This window comes from Ovis aries, chromosome 1, assembly GCF_016772045.2.
Source record: "Ovis aries strain OAR_USU_Benz2616 breed Rambouillet chromosome 1, ARS-UI_Ramb_v3.0, whole genome shotgun sequence".
In the NCBI taxonomy this organism is placed as follows: Eukaryota; Metazoa; Chordata; class Mammalia; order Artiodactyla; family Bovidae; genus Ovis; species Ovis aries.
The window spans coordinates 180,712,498-180,732,146 of record NC_056054.1 but is presented as its reverse complement, the minus strand read 5'-3'; the positions used below and the strand labels follow the sequence as shown (position 1 = coordinate 180,732,146).

Below are 19,649 nucleotides of genomic sequence, written 5' to 3'. Positions count from 1 at the left end.
AAAAATATCACTGAACTTGCCAAAGTCACTTTATATTCTAATTTAAATTTTCAAAATCTAAAAATGGGAAAACTTTCTCAAGCACAGAAAGAGACTTAATGGGAAATAAAATGTTTTATTATAAAAACTTTGAGCTTTCACAATAAACTGAGACTTCAGTTCAGTTCAGCTCAGTCGCTCAGTAGTGACTGACTCTTTGCGACCCCATGAACCACAACACTCCAGGCCTCCCTGTCTATCACAAACTCCCGGAGTCCACCCAAACCCATTTCCATCAAGTCAGTGATGCCATCCAACCATCTCATCCTCTGTCGTCCCCTTCTCCTCCTGCCTTCAATCTTTCCCAGCATCAGGGTCTTTTCCAATGAGTCAGTTCTTCGCATCAGGTGGCCAAAGTATTGGAGTTTCAGCTTCAACATCAGTCCCTCCAATGAATACACAGAACTGATCTCCTTTAGAATGGACTGGTTGGATCTCCTTGCAGTCCAAGGGACTCTCAAGAATCTCTCCAACATCACAGTTCAGAAGCAGCTTGGTGACACTGAAATTTTGCATATAGTACAGACTGTTATTTCTATAGATGCTTATTAGATATGTGAATTCAAACATGATGAAATTAATTTTTATGTTCCTCGAAGATAAGCCCATCTTTAGAAACTATAATCTCAGTGAAGCTTTATAATCTTTCTTGCCTTACTTCTTTGTGTCAGACTAAAAAGTTGGAAACTAGTTCTTTAAAATACCCTCCTTCCTCATAGACAATAGTTTCATTGATTGTCAAATAACATAGCTAAGTTATTCTGGTAACATATTTTCACTGTTATCCTCCTTCCTCTTGTATTTATTTGCCTTACAGTCTGGAATCTTTCTGGTTCAAATCTCAATGGAATAGCAGACTGAAAATATTGCTTCCATCCTTTCTTCTTCCTTTCCCCAAAGATGGTTCTGTTCTTCATCTTAAGTTAGTTCAGTCACTACAAGAAAAAAAAAAAAAAGATGCAATCAATAGATAAAATATGAAAGGTAAAATGTGAATTATTAGAAGCATATAATGGGTAAAAGAGAATTCATTGTTATATACTATTTTTGTGTGATTCAAATTTTTTATAATAAAAAAGTTTTTAAATGCAATCAGAATAATAAAAATTAAACTCAACCAACTGATGGGTTTGTTGCCTAGTTTTAAGAAGACATGGATTCAGGGAATTTCAGGGCACAGACTGTAGAATTGACTTTATCTTGACACATTATAGTTTTATGTAATTTAATATAGTCAGTCCAGGCTTTAAAGTTACTTTGTATTACTATGTAAAAGGCAAAAGCTCAGGTCTGAAGCTACAGACAGAGAAGCCTGTCATCACTTCCCATTAATTTTGAAGTTTCATCTACTTTTAAATCTCTAGTGTCTTTATTTTCTAGTTAAAGCTGTTTTTAAATTCTGCTTATTCTTTGCCATAATAGATAAAATACTTGAGTCTGACTCAAAGACTTTCCATTTTGTTATCAATACTTTTTCCTTTTTTTCCTTCAGTGTACCAAGTTACTGCCTTAAGGCAAACAAGTTCTATTGTGTCAGTGTGTCATAGTAGAAAGAGCATTGGATTAGGAGTCATGCTTTCCCACAGACTAGCTTTATGACTCTGGACATTTAATTACTCCTTAAAAGTTTCTAATCTTAAATCTTCTTCAATTTCCCATTTGAGAATTTTTAACCATTCAAAGCTGTATATCTTTTAAAAATGCCTTTTCTGGGTTAAGGTACTAGGATACTCTGTATTTTGCCCCCGTCTGACCTAAATGCATCCTGACAGTATCTCCCCCCTCAAATCTTAATTTTTAAGTTTGCATTCCCAGAACAACTCCTCTTGACTTTTTTTGTTGAATTTTTTTCAAATAGATATTATTTTTTATAATAGTTTTAGATTTATGGAAAAATTGAGAACATAGTATGCAAAGTTCTTATGTATCCCACACCCGCTTTCCCTTAATATTTTATATTACTGTGGTACATTTGCCACAATTAATGAATGAGTGTTTATTAACTAAAGTACATGGTTTATTCAGATTTCCTTAGGTTTTACCTAGTGTCTTTTTCTGTTCCAGAATCCCATCCAGGAAACCATATTACATTTAAAGACTATATTTTTAGAAAAGTTCTATTAGGCTCAGTTGCTCAGTCATGTCCGAATCTTTGTGACCAATAACTTGGACTATAGCCTGCCAGGCTCCTCTGTTCATGGAATTTTCCAGGCAAAAATACTAGAATGGGTTGCTGCAGGGGTCCAGCCCCGGTGGATCCAGGGAATTCGAAGTGAGGACGGTGTTGGCGAGGAAAGACTTATTTGTTTATTAATATAAGATTAGATTAAGAAACAATAGTATAGTAGGAAAATTAAGTGGAAAAAGAAGGCTGAATAACTTGGCTTACGGGGAAGGCCAATAAAGTTCCAGACAAGGAGCTTGCACCATCTACGTTGGGCCACTGGCGCCCGCTTGAATATCTAAGGGTGCCCCTCCTTAGGCTCCCTTTCGCGGGGGTCTTAAAAGCCAGGGCAAGTAAGTAGACTTAGTGAGCTGCCCCGCTCCAGTTGGGAATTCAGCCTGAAATTAGAGTAAAGAGGAGACACGGGGAAACCAGTCCAGTGACTGGCTCCGTCCTCTATTATTCAGAAGGCCTTTTATGCTTTTGATAAAACATGGAGATCAATGGGTAACACAAAGTTATGCAGTGTTAGCAGTCCAGACTCCTATCAAAACCAGGCTTTTCTCTCTGCATACCTAATTGTGTACACAAGTCTTAGGTGATTTACATCATCTTCCAGCCAAAAGGGCCAATTAACATTTTACAGCCTTTTTCTGATAAGGGTTTGTCAACCAGAAGACTTATTTGTGTTGATCTTCCCAGAGTCTGGTGCCATTCTCAGAAAGCACTAAATAAAGTTACATTCTTACATAGCAAGGACACAAGAGGAGTGCAGGGTTATATAACAAAGAGAAAAGTAATTAACTCAAAAGTCTAGTGTTGCTAACATCAAAACTACTATATATCTTTTTCCATATCCCGTTTACATTGATTAACATCCTCCCAGGTGCCTAAAAGATAAAGAATATGGAGGCCTGGCAGCAGTCATTGAGTCAACAGTGAAAACCCTCTACCAATATGATTTTTAACTCTTTAGAAAAGGCTGTGTATCTTTAAGATGCTTTTAAGCTTTGTGCCTCTGGCGGTTGGGGGCTGTAAGCAATTCACAAGCTGTAAAGGTCAGGGGGAACCTGTTAGGCAAGCTAGAGAGTTATCAGAGGGGGCTTAAGCTGAAACATCCATTTCAAATGCAGAAGACTTAAGCCCTGATTTGACTTTTTCCAGAGAATATTAGAAGAGTGGAAAAGCAGGCAGATTCTTATTTTTTGGGGGGGGGTGGATGCTCAGGAAATTCCAGGGGGAAAACCTGAGGTCTGATTAGCCTTGCCATCAGAGCTCTGCCGCATGACCTTGTCACGGGTGGAATTCCTCACGCTGGCTCCCGGCAGGTTGCCATTTCCCCTTCCAGGGGATCTTCCCTCTCCAGGGATCTAACCTGCATCCCCTATGTCTCCCGCTTTGAGAGCTGGATTCTCTACCACTGGCCACCTAGGAATCCCAGAGCAGTTTTAGGTTTGCGGTAAAATTGAAAGGAAAGTACAGAGATTCCCCATGTACTCCTCCCTCGGAATAGTGTACTTTTTACTAAGGTTTAAACTACATTAACCTGGAGAAGGAAATGGCAGCCCACTCCAGTATCCTTGCCTGGAAAAATCCATGGACAGAGGAGTCTGGCAGGCTACAGTCCATGGGGTCGCCAAGAGTCAGACACAACTGAGATACTATCACTCACTCACTCAACCTACATTAGAGGTTGTCATTTAGGTAAACTAGAAATAAGCACAAAACCACAAACTAAGATTTATTAAACGTTTCATATGTGTCTGAGCTTATTGAGGGTTTAGCATTTGAGGGTTTATACTCCAGATGGTGCTAGTGGAACCTGCCTTCTAGGGCAGAAGCCGTAAGAGACGCCGCTTAGATTTCTGGGTTGGGAAGATCCCCTGGAGGAGGGCATGGAAGCCCACTCCAGTATTCTTTCCTGGGAGAATCCCATGGAGAGAGGAGCCTGGCAGACTGTGGTCTACAGAGTCCCAAAGCGTCAGACTTGACTGAAGCAACTTAGCACCCATGCATGCACACTCCAGAAATAGTCTACTGGATTTAAATCTTGGTTCTGGTTTTCTAGTTGTGGGACAGTGGACCTTGTGTTTCTCATATCAGAAATGCTAGTTGTTACCAATGCTTGGATTACTATATTAGCACAAAAGCCCCTGTACTGTAGGTACTTTATTTCCCCATTTTAAAGATGAAGACAAAAGATTTAATCATATTAAAGGAATTGTCTGAAGTAGTAGGGCCAAGATTTGAATTTAAGCAGTCTGAATTTAGAACCCATACACCTTTAACTTTTATACTTTATTTTCTTCTAATTAGTAAGAAACAGATACAAAAGAAACTAAGGGATCACAGAAATGACTTTTTAAATGTGATCCTAAGAGTCTTGTGGTTATTTAAGTTCTTAATCAGCTATTCTTTCAGAACTGGTTCAATGAAATGGTGACCTTGTTTTCATAGACCACCCAATACTTTAGACATACCTATTTTCCAGTATTATTTTTTATGAAAAGTAATTATTAATATATTTTATAACTGTAAAAATAATGTATGTGCTGTATAGAAAGTATTGAAAATGCAGAAAGTATTTAAAAACAAAGTGTATGACTCCAGTGCTCACAGACAACTGCTTTTTTTAAGATTATGTATACTTTTTATTTAAAAACTTTTTCCAAGTTTTATTCAGGTATGATTGATAAAAATTGAATATATTTAGCTTGTACAGCATGATTTTTTAAAAGGTATACAATGTGATATTTTAATAAACCTATACATTGTGAAATGATTACCATAATCTAGTTAATTAACACATCTATCACCTCACATAGATTTTTCTTTTCCTTTGTGGTGAGAACACTTAAGATTTACTCTCTTAGCAAATTGCAAGTATATAATACAGTATTATAATCAGCATGCTGTACATGACTATAATCAGCTTACTGTACATAGATCGCCCAAACTTATCTATCTTATAATATCATTTGGGAAGAAATAAACAGAAAACTTAGGGTTTACTGAAGAGTATAAAATTACACTCCAAATTTTATTTGAAAGTCAAGCTCCACCTTAAATGACAATACTAGCAATTACAGGTTTTTATGTGAGTATATCTTTGTTAATTGTTTTTTTTTTTTTAAATAAAAAGCCATTTTCTAGGAATGTGTTACAAAAATATTTGGCTTCACCAAACAAATTCTCAGATCCTAGAACCACTAGTAATAATAATGTGAATATGCCCTTTGTATTCATATGTACTTCAGTTTGGGCCTATGTAAATAGTTTAATAATGTTTATTATTATTAGATAAATCATTTTCTTAGTATAAAACATTCTGTTTGTTAGTTCTAGCTAGGATTTCTTTTTAGAGGCTGGGGAAGCAGGCTTTATAGAATGGTAGGTGAGAGTTCAATTTTGTAACTTCTTGCGAGATCTTGTGCAAATTATTTACTCTCTCTGGAGCTCAGTTTATTTCTGTGAAAAATTAGGATAATGTCCAATTACTTCATAGTGTGGCAGGGAGGGTTAAATTTAGTAATTATGTGAAGAAAGTTTTTAAGCTGTTATGTGACAGGCAAAATATAAATTGTGAATGTGAATCATTACTAGTTTGAAGAGATTCATAATACATAAAAAAATGAGGACATCTGGTTTAGGAATAAAAGGAGAAGATATATTATCATTTAATGAATTTTTACTATGGGTCAAACACTTTGTATCTATTTTCATTGACTACATGTGCCCCATTTTTCCTAATGAGGAAATAAAATCATGGAAAATGAGATACTTGGTTTTCACAACTAGTAAATGTGGACACTTAATGCAAATTCAGGTTTATTTGACTTTAAAGCCCGTGTTTTTTTTTCCGCTAAAACACTCTTATTTCCTGCACACCTAGAGATGAAATGTACCATCCATGAATAATTGAGAATAAGATGAAAAGCTAATCTTTCAAGTTCTCATTAAGATACAATGATGCTTTGTAGTTATTATTCCTCCTTTTACTTTCTTTAAATATTTCAAAATGATTTCCTTTTTTTTAATCAGCACTGTGAGTTAAACAGAAAACTTTGTGAAATTTCTGGTATAATTAAGTAACTAAATATTATATATCACCAGCTAGGTTATCTCAGATCACTTATCTGAAGCATCACAAAGAACATTAATGGTTTATAATACATTTAACAAATGAGTATTTTATAAAGAAATAAAAATTCTTAATTTTGGTGAAGCAAATGTTATTTAATATATTTCATAATACATTTAATATATTTAATACATTAAATATGTGTTAAATATATATAATACATTTAATATATTTACATAATATATTTCAATTGATATTATATAATATCTAGGCCATCATGATTTCACATTCATTGATGAGAATTGCCTACTTTATACACAAAATATCCTGATGGAAACCAATATTTAAACATTTCTTATTCTCTGGAGAGGGTCTGAGAAAAGGCGAGTTCCAATGTATGAATAGTTTGAGTAATCAAAGAAATGTGGGTTACATGCATGGATTAAGAAAACTTAACTTCCAAGTCATGCTTAACTTCCAAGTCAGCTTTTCATTGTGTAACTTATTTTGTTGGAAACATTGGGTTGACCAAAACATTCACTCAGGTTTTTCCATAACACATTACTGAAAATTTATACATATTTTTATTTTTTAAAAATCTAAGAAAGTAAAGTTTACTAATATGTAGATTGTTGCTGACACTGTCAAAGTATCATTTACACACATTGTAAGTTATATAAAGTGTTCTGAGGTAGGGGTGGGCATTGATTTGCTTTAAGATTTGGAGGCTTTGAATTTTATCTGTGCCTTGTGATGGGTCTTGGATTACATTGTCCAGTGTTAAATAGATAAACTCTCACAAAACAAACCAACTCTGGGAAAAGATAGCAGAATAAAGATAAATACTAATAAGCACATTTCAATAAGAATATCTCTAATGCATTGCATGAATCTTTTGTTGGCTATATTACAAAATTTTTTAAAAATGATGATTTAACCATATTTGACACTAAGTCAACCAAAAATAGGGCATCCGTGGTAGCTCAGCTGCTAAAGAATCTGCCTGCAGTGCAGGAGACCCCAGTTCAATTCCTGGGTCAGGAAGATCCCTGGAGAAGGGATATGCTTGGGCTTCCCTGGTGCCTCAGACAGTATCAAGAATCCACCTTCAGTGCAGGAGATGTGGGTCCCATCCCTGGATTGGGAAGATCCTCTGGAAGAGGGCATGGTAACCCACTCCATTATTCTTGCCTGGAGAATCCCCAGGGACAGAGGACCCTGGCAGGCTACAGTCTGTGGGGTCGCAAAAAGTCTGACATGACTGAGCGACTAAGCACAGCACAGCACAACCAAAAATAATGACCAAGAGGTCTATTTGAAATTTGGACTTACATTCACTGTCATTAAGGGATGAACCTCACCCTGAGTATATGGCATGCCTTGAGAAAAATGACTGAAATAATGCATGAAAAATATGACAGCAAGCAATATCACATTTATTTGTCAGCAAATCGTATTAGAAGATGCATAGAAAATATTGAAGATTTGAATAAATAAGTATCTGAATAAATTATATAGTATGAAAGGTTCATTGTATAGATACATGGAAATATCACTATTTCTAGCATTTCAACCAATGATATTTGATAGGCTCAATTTTAGTAATACGAAGAACTATGATTTATGAATCACTAAAAGGATTTACTGGAAAAGATACTTGCCAAGCATCAAAATACCCTCTAATTTAAAAATGCATTCTGAAAAAACTATGTTAACATAGTTTTGTAGTGTTGGAGTGGTCGGTGTGGTTGGAATGGAAAAAGATTTCTGGATAAGATTACCGAGCAACTTCCACACATGAAATTCATCTACTCATCACATATAAGCAAGCTATTTTAGCAAATCAATTAAAATGAAAGGATGCACAAGTGCTGTAGGGTGTCATTGATGTGACTTTTTAAAAATAAAATCTTTAAAATGTAGTAGAAAACAGAATCAAATATAGAAGTGGAGTCTTTACAATACTTGGTAGTAAGATGGGAGAGTAGCTGTCATATTATTTGCACCCCTTGAGGTTTACTGGTTATTCAGTGGGAGATCACTGAGAAGTGATATGAAAGTTGTTGCAGTTATGCATTTTTCTTTTACAGAATAAGAATTCTAATTTTGCTGACTTTTCTGTGATAACAGGTGCTCTATTAACATATATTTTTGGAAAAAGAAACATACTTGATCTTTTTTTAAAAAGAATCATACTTACAGTGAATGAGAAGATAACTGCTTTTTGAAAGATCCATAGTATGGAGCGGACATTTTCATATTGAATGTTTGTTGTTATTTTCAAGTTGTGTGACTGTTGCCAAAGCCAATGTAATTGTAAAACTCTAGTTTCTGTATAATTTTAAAACTGCATAAAACTGTATCTGAATGTTTTTTAAAACTTGAAACAGAATTTTATAACTTGTTATAAAATTCTCCAAATGAAATCTTTAAATAGATTAACAGGTTTTTTTTGGTTAAAAAAATAAAGGTGCTACATGTACCTCTTAGTTTTTAAGAATGACTAGTTGACACATGGGAAGATAGAAATTTACTAGCCAAATTTCACAAAATCTTTTATAAAATTGGTGGTTGGGATTGAAAATTGAGTACTGTGATTTAATAAGCACAGCTAATGATGCTCTTCTTCCATTTGGATCTACTATTTTGTGAGGCTTTCCCCCCTCCATGGCAACCACTACAAGCTAAATATAACAATAATCTGAACATAGTACCAGATTTTCAAATGACTGTTTCATAAAGGGTAAAACGAAGCTGAAATACCAAGAATGACAAATATTTAATCTTATTATACTCTAAAAATCTTATTTTTCTTAGTGACAACAAGAATGTTTGAAAATTGTTGATAAATAAAACATTAAAGTTTACTTTAAAAACTGTTTATTTCTTGTTTATCTCATTCTTTAATACACCTATTACTCCATATGTTCTATAATACAAACATATATATAATATGTTTATTAATATGTTTATTATATATTACATATATAATACAAATGGTAGTATAAGTCTGTAATTTATAAATAATTGTATATATTGGAGGGTGGGCTTATATTTAATCAGTGCCTAGTCAGAGAAACAAACATGACTCAGAACAGAGGGATTTTAATCCAAGGAATTGGTTGCAAAAGTGTTGGAAAGTCTGGAGGAAAGAAAAGAAGGTGGCAGTGTTATTTAGCAATGAGCACCTGTAGGAAGCAGGCCTTCCCTGGTGGCTCAGACTGTAAAGAATCTGCCTGCAGTGTGGGAGACCCAGATTCTACCCCTGGGTCAGAAAGATCCCCTGGAGAAGGAAATGGCAACCCACTCCAGTATTCTTACCTTGAAAATCCCACGGACAGAGAGGGAAGCCTGGCAGGCTATAGTCCATGGAGTCACAAAGAATCAGACACGACTGAGAGATTAACACTAACACCTGTAGAAAGCAATGGAAAGTTTTGGTTACCTAGAGCTTACGAGCACTGAGCTGCTGAGGACGCTGGAGCCCCGCTGAGGTTGTGAATGTTAGAATCGCCATGGCCACTGCTTCACGGGAAGCCAGGTAACCACACTCCTACTGACAGGGCAGGAGCCCAGGGGTCCACAGTTCCTCCAGTGCTGTTGGACTTGCCAAGGCTGGTAGAGCTTCCAGTCACCTGTGATGGCTGCTGCTGTTCTGCAGCTGTGGTCCTATTGCTGCAGCCAGCAGTCCTGAGAGCCAGATCCCAAGATCTGTGCTACAAGATCTCTGTGCTACAGAGGCTGCTGAAACACCATTGCAGCGATTGCTGGTTTCAAAAACAAAAGGGAAAAAAATTCCCTTTGATCATCTGCCAGTGCTACCCATCCCAGCAAAGCAATCTAGGAAATGTAGTTTTCAGGTTCAGCCACATAAGAGAGCATGGAAGAGGTGGGAATGGAGTTGAGAACCAACAGACAAATGATCTACATAGAGTTCAAAATATTTTTACTGATAGGATGTATATTTTTAAAAATTGGAGAATCTATTGATCTAGAGTACAGGGGTAGTAGCTCAGTAGTAAAACCACATATTCCTCCAAATTTTGTAACTTGTTTTAGAAAATAGATTCTGGTTTGTTATCTAAAGCTAAGATTGTTTTTCAGGAGGTACACACTGGCAATAAGTCATTTATTTATAGCCAGTGTCTGTTTTGATTAGTAGTTACAGTAACATTTCTTACTGGTCTATGTCCATGCCTTTCCAGCTATAAATATTTTAGGTATCACCCACCACTGACTAAAAACTGCTCTGATTTATTATTTATTTCTATACGCTCATTAATTTAACTTTAAAAATAATAGGGGTTTCCTTGATAGCTCAGTTGGTAAAGAATCCACCTACACTGCAGGAGACTCAGGTTCCATTCCCGGGTCAGGAAGATCCCCTGGAGAAGGGATAGGCTATCGCCTCCAGTATTCTTGGGCTTCCCTGGTGGCTTAGCTGATAAAGATATACCTGCAATGCAGGAGGCTTGGGTTCGATCCCTGGGTTGGGAAGATGCCCTGGAGAAGGGAAAGGCTACCCACTCCAGCACTGGCCTAGGGAATTCTGTGGACTGTATATAGTTCATGGGGTCACAAAGAATGGGACGTGACTGAGCGACTTTCACTTCAGTTAAATGTAGCACCGGGGAAACTTCAGAATTTTTAAAAAATATATGACATTTCATTTTATAACAAATATTTTATAATATTTTATTTTCAAGTATATTGTAAACATTCAATTAAACTGCTATAGGATTAATTATTGAATGGCATATTGAATTAAATGCATTTATTGGTGAAGGGAGTATAGTTAAATAAGTTTGTTTTATACAAAACCACATGAATTTTATTAAAATATTAGCTTAAAGTGCTTTTCAGTTTATTTCAGTATCAAATTTTGGGGTATGACTTCATAAGTAATGTGTATTGAAATCCCAGATCATTAAATTTCTAAAATGACATCCACAATGATGATTTATTTCTTTCATAACCCTTTTCATAATTAATTCAGATTTAATTATGGGCAGTATTCTTCTCTTATTGATTACTAATAAAAGCTATTTCCTGGTGAGACACTTATTTTATGTTCATATTCTACATAGATGATGTTGGGTGTATTATTTGTGTTGTGGAAGGTCCATTTATTACATTTTAAGTGGTAAAATGTCACCAGTTTGAAATAGAGGAGGACACTACATTTAATTTAAGCCTAAATTTATAGCTATTCAACATAAAGTAGAATATGTTTTGATAATCTGATAATTTTGAAACAACCAATATAATTATTAAAGTATAATGTAATTCATTTAAAAATTTCTATTTCACAAGAATCCTGTAAATGTATCTGATACATTATACATTCTGATTGTATGTACTCTGATTAATGAGGTTTTCCTGTGTTTGTTGTTAATAGAAATGAAGAAGATTGAGATTTTATGTAAACTCTTTTCCAAAAACTTGATATAACCTTATATGTTTCAAAGGTTATGGTTGTAAACCTGTAACTTATCAGGGTTAAATGAGCTTTCTTAAAAATAAGAGATACCGTATCTGCCTATTTTGAATTATCCCTGTGGCCTGTTGCCTCAGAGGAGCTAGCAGGCTCTTATCATGCTGACTCTATTATTAATAACTGGCTTCAATATTACTGGACAGATTGTTATTAGTGTTTCCAACTCTTTAATCAAACTGGTTCCTGGTGTTTCTTTCATCCTGTTTGAAAGCTATTTATTTATACTCTGTTTTTCTTCATATCCTTTCTTTAAATTTTATTTTGAGATGTGTGTACTTTTTCTCAAATATGTTTAAAATAAATGTTGAAATTATCTGGGGAATATAGCTGTTCTCAGACATGTTTCTTATCATTATTTTTTCTTCCCAAATTTCTTCCTAATCTGGCCAGTTTATTATTCTAGAAAATTTTGGGGTAGTTTTGTCAAGCCACTCCCTTTATTCCTTCAAATTCCATTTGGATTGAGTTTAGACCTGACTTCTACCACTTATTTGCTACAAGACTTTAGGCTCAGTTTCCTCATCTATAAATGAAAACATTAGTAGTACCTTTCTTATAATGCTGTGGGGAGGGGTAAATGAGTTACGTAGCACTAAATATAGTTATGTAGCATTAAGGGCAGTTATGTAGTACTACGTAGTTATGTAGCACTAAGTATAGTTCCTGACTCTGCAACAGTGGCAACTTTTATTATAAGAATGCATCCTTACTTATAGCAACGTTTTAGATGAGAACAATATGGAGTTGAGTTTTCGCGTATAGAGTTGCCAAGCAGAACAGTGAGGATCTCCCTAACCTGCTGGACCAACAATGTCTATAGCAGTTAAGATACCTTTTTTATAACTTCTATGTAACTTTTATTTTTCCTGTGAAATACCCTCTGTAGTTTCTGTTTCTTTTTCCTTGTGCACTGAATATAATCCTATGAATAAATTATTATGAAGGTGTTGAGACTTTAAAGACAGTTACTAACACTGTTCTAGATTGTTTAGGAGAGAAGATTGAGCAGGGAGCAGATAGAGTTAATCTAGTATATATACCTAATACATTTTTCTAGAGCCAGGGAGATATTGAGAATGACATTTTTATGTTTTTTAATTTTTTGATTAAAATTGTATTGATTGTGTCATGAAAGTACTCTCCTCTAAATTTCTGAAGATATTCATGTCATTTAAGATCAGTTTATAGAGGTAGTATTTAATAACAACAATAATAGTCAATGCTGCTGCTGCTGCTAAGTCACTTCAGTCGTGTCCGACTCTGTGTGACCCCATAGACGACAGCCCACCAGGCTCCCCCATCCCTGGGATTCTCCAGGCAAGAACACTGGAGTGGGTTGCCATTTCCTTCTCCAATGCATGCAAGTGAAAAGTGAAAGTGAAGTCGCTCAGTTGTGTCCAACTGTTCACGACCCCATGGACTGCAGCCTACCAGGCTCCTCTGTCCATGGGACTCTCCAGGCAAGAGTACTGGAGTGGGGTGCCATCAGTAATCTTGTAATTCAGACAATCTCTGTGTCTTCTCACATGACCATTTTTCTCCTGTGTATTTGTGGGGGGAAACGGTGATTGACTCATATCCATATTCAAGTCATTCTATGTAGAAGAGACTTTTGGCTTTTTACTATTCACTATTCACCATTTACTGGCCACTATTCAAAGTGCCACTGGTCACTCCTTGCAACTCTGAAGTATGTACTGTCTCATTAAGAAGTGCCTGTGTTTTCAGAGGTTATAGCATGGGAGCCATACGTTCCTATGGCTGTACTTTGATTTTTCCATCTTAGTCCAGGTGGCGCAGTGGTAAAGAATCTGCTTGTCAGTGCAGGAGATACAAGAGGCCCGAGTTTGAGTTGGCAAGATCCCCTGGAGTAAGAAATGGCAACCCACCCCAATATTCTTGCCTGGAAAATTCCATGGACAGAGGAGCCTGGTGAGCTACTGTCCATGGGATTCCAGTCAGATGCGACTGAACGCGCGTGCACGCACACACTCAGACAAGCTAGTAAACAGGGTTATAGAATATACCAAGCTGTCCACGTTTGGAAAGAAGGTTTGTGTTGCAAAAATGCAGACCTCTTAGAATTTCATATTAGGCAACACTTTGAAAAAAACTACAAACAAACATCTGTGGCCACCTTGACATTGGGGAATTTCTCACTGTCCCGTCTTTCTTGTGATTCTCCTCTCTTCCTCCTCCCCTCTCATTTCTATGCTCCTCTACCTTCAAACTGTTATTTAGTTATGCAGCACACTTTAAACACACAAAAAGAATTATTCAAGTTTTACTCTTTGACCCTAACCAGCTTAAAACTATTTTTCTCAAAGGATATGGTTCCATTCCTACAAGGAAATCTAAGACCAGTTTCAGACTTATTCTAGAACATATGTTGTAGATGTGAAAGAAATAATAGATAAGTAAAATGTCCATCATTGCAACATGACTCATATTTTCACTCCTCCCCCCCTTTTTTTTTTATAATCTAGGCAATAAAGGTATCTTTTGGGAATGTTCTTGTGAACAATCTTAAGCTATTACGTTTTTTTTTTCCTGTTTAGCTTCACATAATATAAAAACATTAATGATCCCTGAGAAAGGACTTGGCAAAAGTATACCTGGGCTAGGGGTATGTATTCAGATGTTTTTGAGTTTAGTTGATTTGTTTTCAAAATTTAAAAAAATTCCGTCTTTTGTTTACTTTTGGAAGTATTCATTTGCCAAGTCAACAATCTCTGATCCAATTACACTGTAACCCTAAAATTAATGGCATTTGATGCTCCAGGGCAATAGGTATCACTTATTTCCACATCATTTAAGAAGTACATGTACTGTGCACTTGTAGAAGACTCTTTACTAGGCACCTTGGGGACGATGGACAAAATTTACTTAATGACTCTGTAAGCCACACTGTTGGAGAAAAAGCTATCTTCAGTCTAACGTCTGTACCCACCCTGCAACACACAGACACACACACGTCTTTCACAGGCATATTTTAAATTTAGGTATATATGCTTGTTTTGTTTAATTTCACTTTAGTTTTTTGCGGAAAGTGCAGGAAGTGTAAGGCACTGCATTGTATGGGATATTACAGGAAGTAGTGGCAAGATTATCTGCTTGTTCTAATATTATTTACGTGTCTGTCCCCCACCAGCCTGTGAAATCCTCACAAGCAGAAACTACATCACACGTATTATCTTCACTTTTCACTCTCAAGTATAGTAGTATGGCACATATTTGGGCACAAAATACATGTTTAGTTAACACGCAAAGATCAGAGTGGTTAAATTCTCTCTTGCAGAATAAAACTTTAGTGTAAAAGTCTTCAGAATATATCTAAATGGTTCAAAGTTAAAACCAACTACATAAAAATCATAGGATATTATTCAGCATCTATAACAAATCATTTATAATTAAATCTTTGCTTTTCATGCCTCTCAGGCTACAGAAAACAAGAATTTTTAAATTATATTTTACATTATTTATTAATTATTTAAACAATCACTTGCATTAGTATTTGATATTTGAACTAGGGAAACTTTAAGAACTGTATAGTTTCTTTCTTTCTTTCTTTCTTTTTCTTTTTTAAACATCGGGCTTTGAGGAGAATAATGTATGGGAACTACATATAATGCTACTTCTTGTGTAGTCACCAAGTTGTGTTTGACCCTTTTGCAACCCCGTGTCTCTAGCCCACTAGGCTCCTTCTGTCCATGGGATTTTTAGGCAAGAATACTGGAGTGGGTTGCCATTGGGTTTTATGAATTGATAGCCTTATTGGTTACAAATTATTATATTTTCCACTTCAAGCAAATGGTTGCATATACTATGGACATTGGGAAACAAAGAAAGATGATTAAATGGATTATGTAACCTTTTTAAAATAGAGTTCAGTTCAGTTCAGTCGCTCAGTTGTGTCCAACTCTTTGCGACCCCAAGAACTGCAGCATGCCAGGGCTCCCTATCCATTACCAACTCCCGGAGTCCACCCAAACCCATGTCCATCGAGTTGGTGATGCCATCCAACCATCTCATCCTCTGTCATCCCCTTCCTCTCCTGCCCTCAATCTTTCCCAGCATCAGGGTCTTTTCAAATGAGTCAGCTCTTCATATCAGTTGGCCAAAGTGTTGGAGTTTCAGCTTCAACATCAGTTCTTCCAATGAACACCCAGAACTCATATCCTTTAGGATGGACTGGTTGGATCTCTTTGTAGTCCAAGGGAATCTGAAGAGTCTTCTCCAACACCACAGTTCAGAAGCATCAATTCTTTGGTGCTCAGCTTTCTTTAGAGTCCAACTCTCACATCCATACATGACCACTGGAAAAACCATAGCCTTGACTAGACAGACCTTTGTTGACAAAGTAATGTCTCTGCTTTTTAATATGCTGTCTAGGTTGGTCATAACTTTCCTTCCAAGGAGTAAGCATCTTAATTTCATGGCTGCAGTCACCATCCGCAGTGATTTTGGAGCCCAGGAAAATAAAGTCAGCCACTGTTTGCACTGTTTTCCCCATCTATTTCCCATGAAGTGATGGTACCGGATGCCATGATCTTAATTTTCTGAATGTTGAGCTTTAAGCCAACTTTTTCACTCTCCTCTTTCACTTTCATCAGGAGGCTCTTTAGTTCCTCTTCATTTTCTGCCATAAGGTTGATATCATCTGCATATCTGAGGTTATTGATATTTCTCCCGGCAATCTTGATTCCAGCTTGTGCTTCTTCCAGCCCAGCGTTTCTCATGATGTACTCTGCATATAAGTTAAATAAGCAGGGCGACAATATACAGCCTTGACGTACTCCTTTTCCTGTTTGGAACCAGTCTGTTGTTCCATGTCCAGTTCTAAGTGTTGCTTCCTGACCTGCATGCAGGTTTCTCAAGAGGCAGGTCAGGTGGTCTGGTATTCCCATCTCTTTCAGAATTTTCCACAGTTTATTGTGATCTACACAGTCAAAGGCTTTGGCATAGTCAATAAAGCAGAAATCTGGAACTCTCTTGCTTTTTTGATGATCCAGCGGATGTTGGCAATTTGATCTCTGGTTCCTCTGTCTTTTCTAAAACCAGCTTGAACATCTGGAAGTTCACGGTTCATGTATTGCTGAAGCCTGGCTTGGAGAATTTTGAGCATTACTTTACTAGCGTGTGAGATGAGTGCAGTTGTGTGGTAGTTTGAGCACTCTTTGGCGTTGCCTTTCTTTGGGATTGGAATTACTAGACACTTAAACAAAATGTACTGAGAGTTATGGGTGTAAATTAGAAGAAAAATTTGCACCATGCTATATTGGTAAGCAAGGTAAGAGGAAGCATAAAGATATGTTGGATTTGACTCATAACCACAGAATCTTCTGGGTAAATGAGGTTTGAGTTAGCATTAGATATTGGGAGATAATATGGTATAGAAATTAAACACATTATCTCTAAACCAGACAGGCTGGATTCAGGTCTCATTATTGTTTTGCTGTGTGATCTTGAGCAAATCACTTAACCTCTCTGTTTCTTCATCTGGAAAATAAAACTGAAAATAATGCTTACCTCATAGGGTCATTATTAGGATTTAGTGAGTTAATAAATGCAAAGTACTTATAGGAGTGCCTGGCACATAAGGACTTAAGCATTAGCTATCATCATTATCATTATTATGTTAACCTGGTCAATTCCTTCCTTTTAAATTTAATTTAATTTTTTATGTGAAACTGAGAATGGCTACATGGCTTGCTGAGGTTACACAAAGTATTCATAATAACACTGGGACCAAAACTAGTTCTTAACTTCCCCCTTAGAATCTTTCTACAGGATGAAATTGCCCCATGGCATATCAACATATGAAACAATTTAACTTAATAACTTTATAACTTCAGAGCCTGGTTGTCAATTAGGATTATTGTTTCATGTGGTGCAATGGTTAATTTAATACATGGGTCACCAGTTCCAGCAGGGAAAGTGTATCTTGAACTCTAGAAAGTACTAAGAACATGTCACTTATTGTGCTTGGAATCTAGTAAGGTATGCAGATATGGAGAAACTATTGAGATGTTGTGCATTTTTCACTAAGCGAAAATATTTGTTTTTCTTTTTTAATTCAACTAACTGGTTGTTCTTTAGAAAAGGTGAATAGACTTCATGGTCCTTTACATTCCTTTTGGTTACTGTTGGTAGGAATCAAATACTGTCTTCTTATTCTCCTTGGGTTTGAAAAGGTACTTTTAAACAAAGGAATTGATGCTTATACAGTGAAGTAGTTTTGTTTATACAAAGGAACACAGCCTGCTTTGAGAGATAAACCAAATAAAAAAGATGATTTTACAGTTAATATACTTAATTATTGGTGCCTAAATGCAGAGTTTGAATAGGTCAGAATCAGTTATATTTTTCATTTTTATATAAATTTTCTTTAGAATATTTAGCCTCTATTGTACTGTTCCTAAGTTCTCGCTAAGTGACACACAGCCAAACTGTACAGAAATATTTTAGGAAAGGTGGCTATCTAGGTACACAGGCAGAGTCTAGTTTAAAAAACTGGGAGACAAGGAGAAGGGCTTGAAACTAGTTCTGTTTTCTGATCTTTGTAATTCCATGGCTGCAAATGTATCACTTATGGGAGAAAAGGCACCTGGGAGGCGGGGGAAGGGGTGGGGAAACACGTGATGGGGTAAGTAGTGCAGTATCAGCATTATTTTGGTTCAAGCAACATGTAGCGAAAAAAAAAATGATTAGAGGCATCAGACAAAGAAAAACATTTTTTTTTCCTTTTAAGGAAGCTTTATTTAGAAGCATTGATTATTTTTATTTTTTCCTCCTAATAAAAGAACAAGGGGTTTCTGCTGTGGTTTCAAATCCATATTCTATGTAATCTTGTCCTGCTAGTGATGGAAGCTTCTTGTGGGATTTATTTCTGTTGTTGTAACACTATGTACTATATGCATTGCACCTGTTCACACAAAGTACATGGCACTGTGATGTTTGTACAGATAGATGCTTCAAATAAGAAACCGATCTGCCTTCTTCTAGAGTACCAATCTATTAGTTACTTAATTCAACTGAATTCTTTTTCTGTCTGTGATTTTGCTTATGGTCTTGATTTATTTACTGAGGAATGATTTCTTCTTTGCAGTTATCAGTTTTGTCTGAGATCAGTTTTCCTATTGTATGGAGTCTGTTTCTTTCAGAGCCTCCTTTAAGACTGCTTTGACTTTAAAATCATTACTAGGCTTTTGTCAGAGCAGATTTGTTGACACTCTTTCCACATTAAAAAAAATAAATTTATAAGATTGCACAAATAGGCTATCTATTTCACTATTTCCTGCTAATATGCAAAAAATGTATTTATGATAATTACATGTACTGTATGCCAGAACTGAAACAATGCATTCCTCATAATGGAGCATAAATAAAGAAGGTGGAGCCAGCTGCTCTTAAACTGTTTATTTGCAGCAGTAATGCTATAGAGAATATACCTTTTTCACTCTGTTAGTCTGGCAATACTGAACCTGTTGCTGCATTAGACGAGTTGCATTTTGCTGGATAGGGGAAGGAAGGCTGTCTGCTGTCTGGTAGGAGGGCTTTGTCTGTGCCTTTCTCTCTCTGTTTCTTTCTGTTTTTCTTTCTCTCTCTCTCCCCTCTTCTCTCTCTCTCACTCGCTTGCTCTGTCTCTGTCTCTCTCTCCCTCTCTGCCCCCCCTCCCTCCCTCTCTCTTGCTCTCTCTCTCTCTTCCCGTCTCTGTGGTTTGTAAGGTAGGTTGCAGTGTGTGTATATACACAACATCAAGAGCAGGAAAATGGACTCATTAGGGAGGCAGGCAGTCATTACCACTCACACTGTACTTCCAGGGAGACACCGATTATGAGAAGAGAAACTCAGCGCTGGGGAAGAAG

The 19,649-nt window shown here is 36.3% G+C and overlaps 1 protein-coding gene and 1 long non-coding RNA gene across 51 annotated transcripts in view; one reads left to right on the top strand and one right to left on the bottom strand.

Moving 5' to 3' along the window:
- The window catches only part of ZBTB20 (zinc finger and BTB domain containing 20), an 863,472-nt gene that overhangs the window by 26,410 nt on the left and 817,413 nt on the right, over nucleotides 1-19,649 (top strand). For 16 of the 50 annotated variants that reach the window (XM_027980108.3, XM_060418087.1, XM_060418088.1 and 13 more), the window contains exon 1: nucleotides 1-19,649. This exon is cut by the window's left edge and continues 26,410 nt beyond it. The exons of the other annotated variants lie outside the window; for them this stretch is intronic. The gene's annotated coding sequence lies outside the window, so the exon portion shown is untranslated. 50 annotated transcript variants of the gene reach the window in all.
- The window catches only part of LOC132660066 (uncharacterized), a 26,706-nt gene that overhangs the window by 51 nt on the left and 7,006 nt on the right, over nucleotides 1-19,649 (bottom strand). Inside the window, exons 2-3 of the long non-coding RNA XR_009601262.1 lie at nucleotides 9,606-9,699; nucleotides 1-974 (exon numbers count right to left, since the gene is read on the bottom strand). The exon at nucleotides 1-974 is cut by the window's left edge and continues 51 nt beyond it. This is a non-coding gene — a long non-coding RNA (uncharacterized LOC132660066). The remainder of the gene's footprint in view (nucleotides 975-9,605; nucleotides 9,700-19,649) is intronic.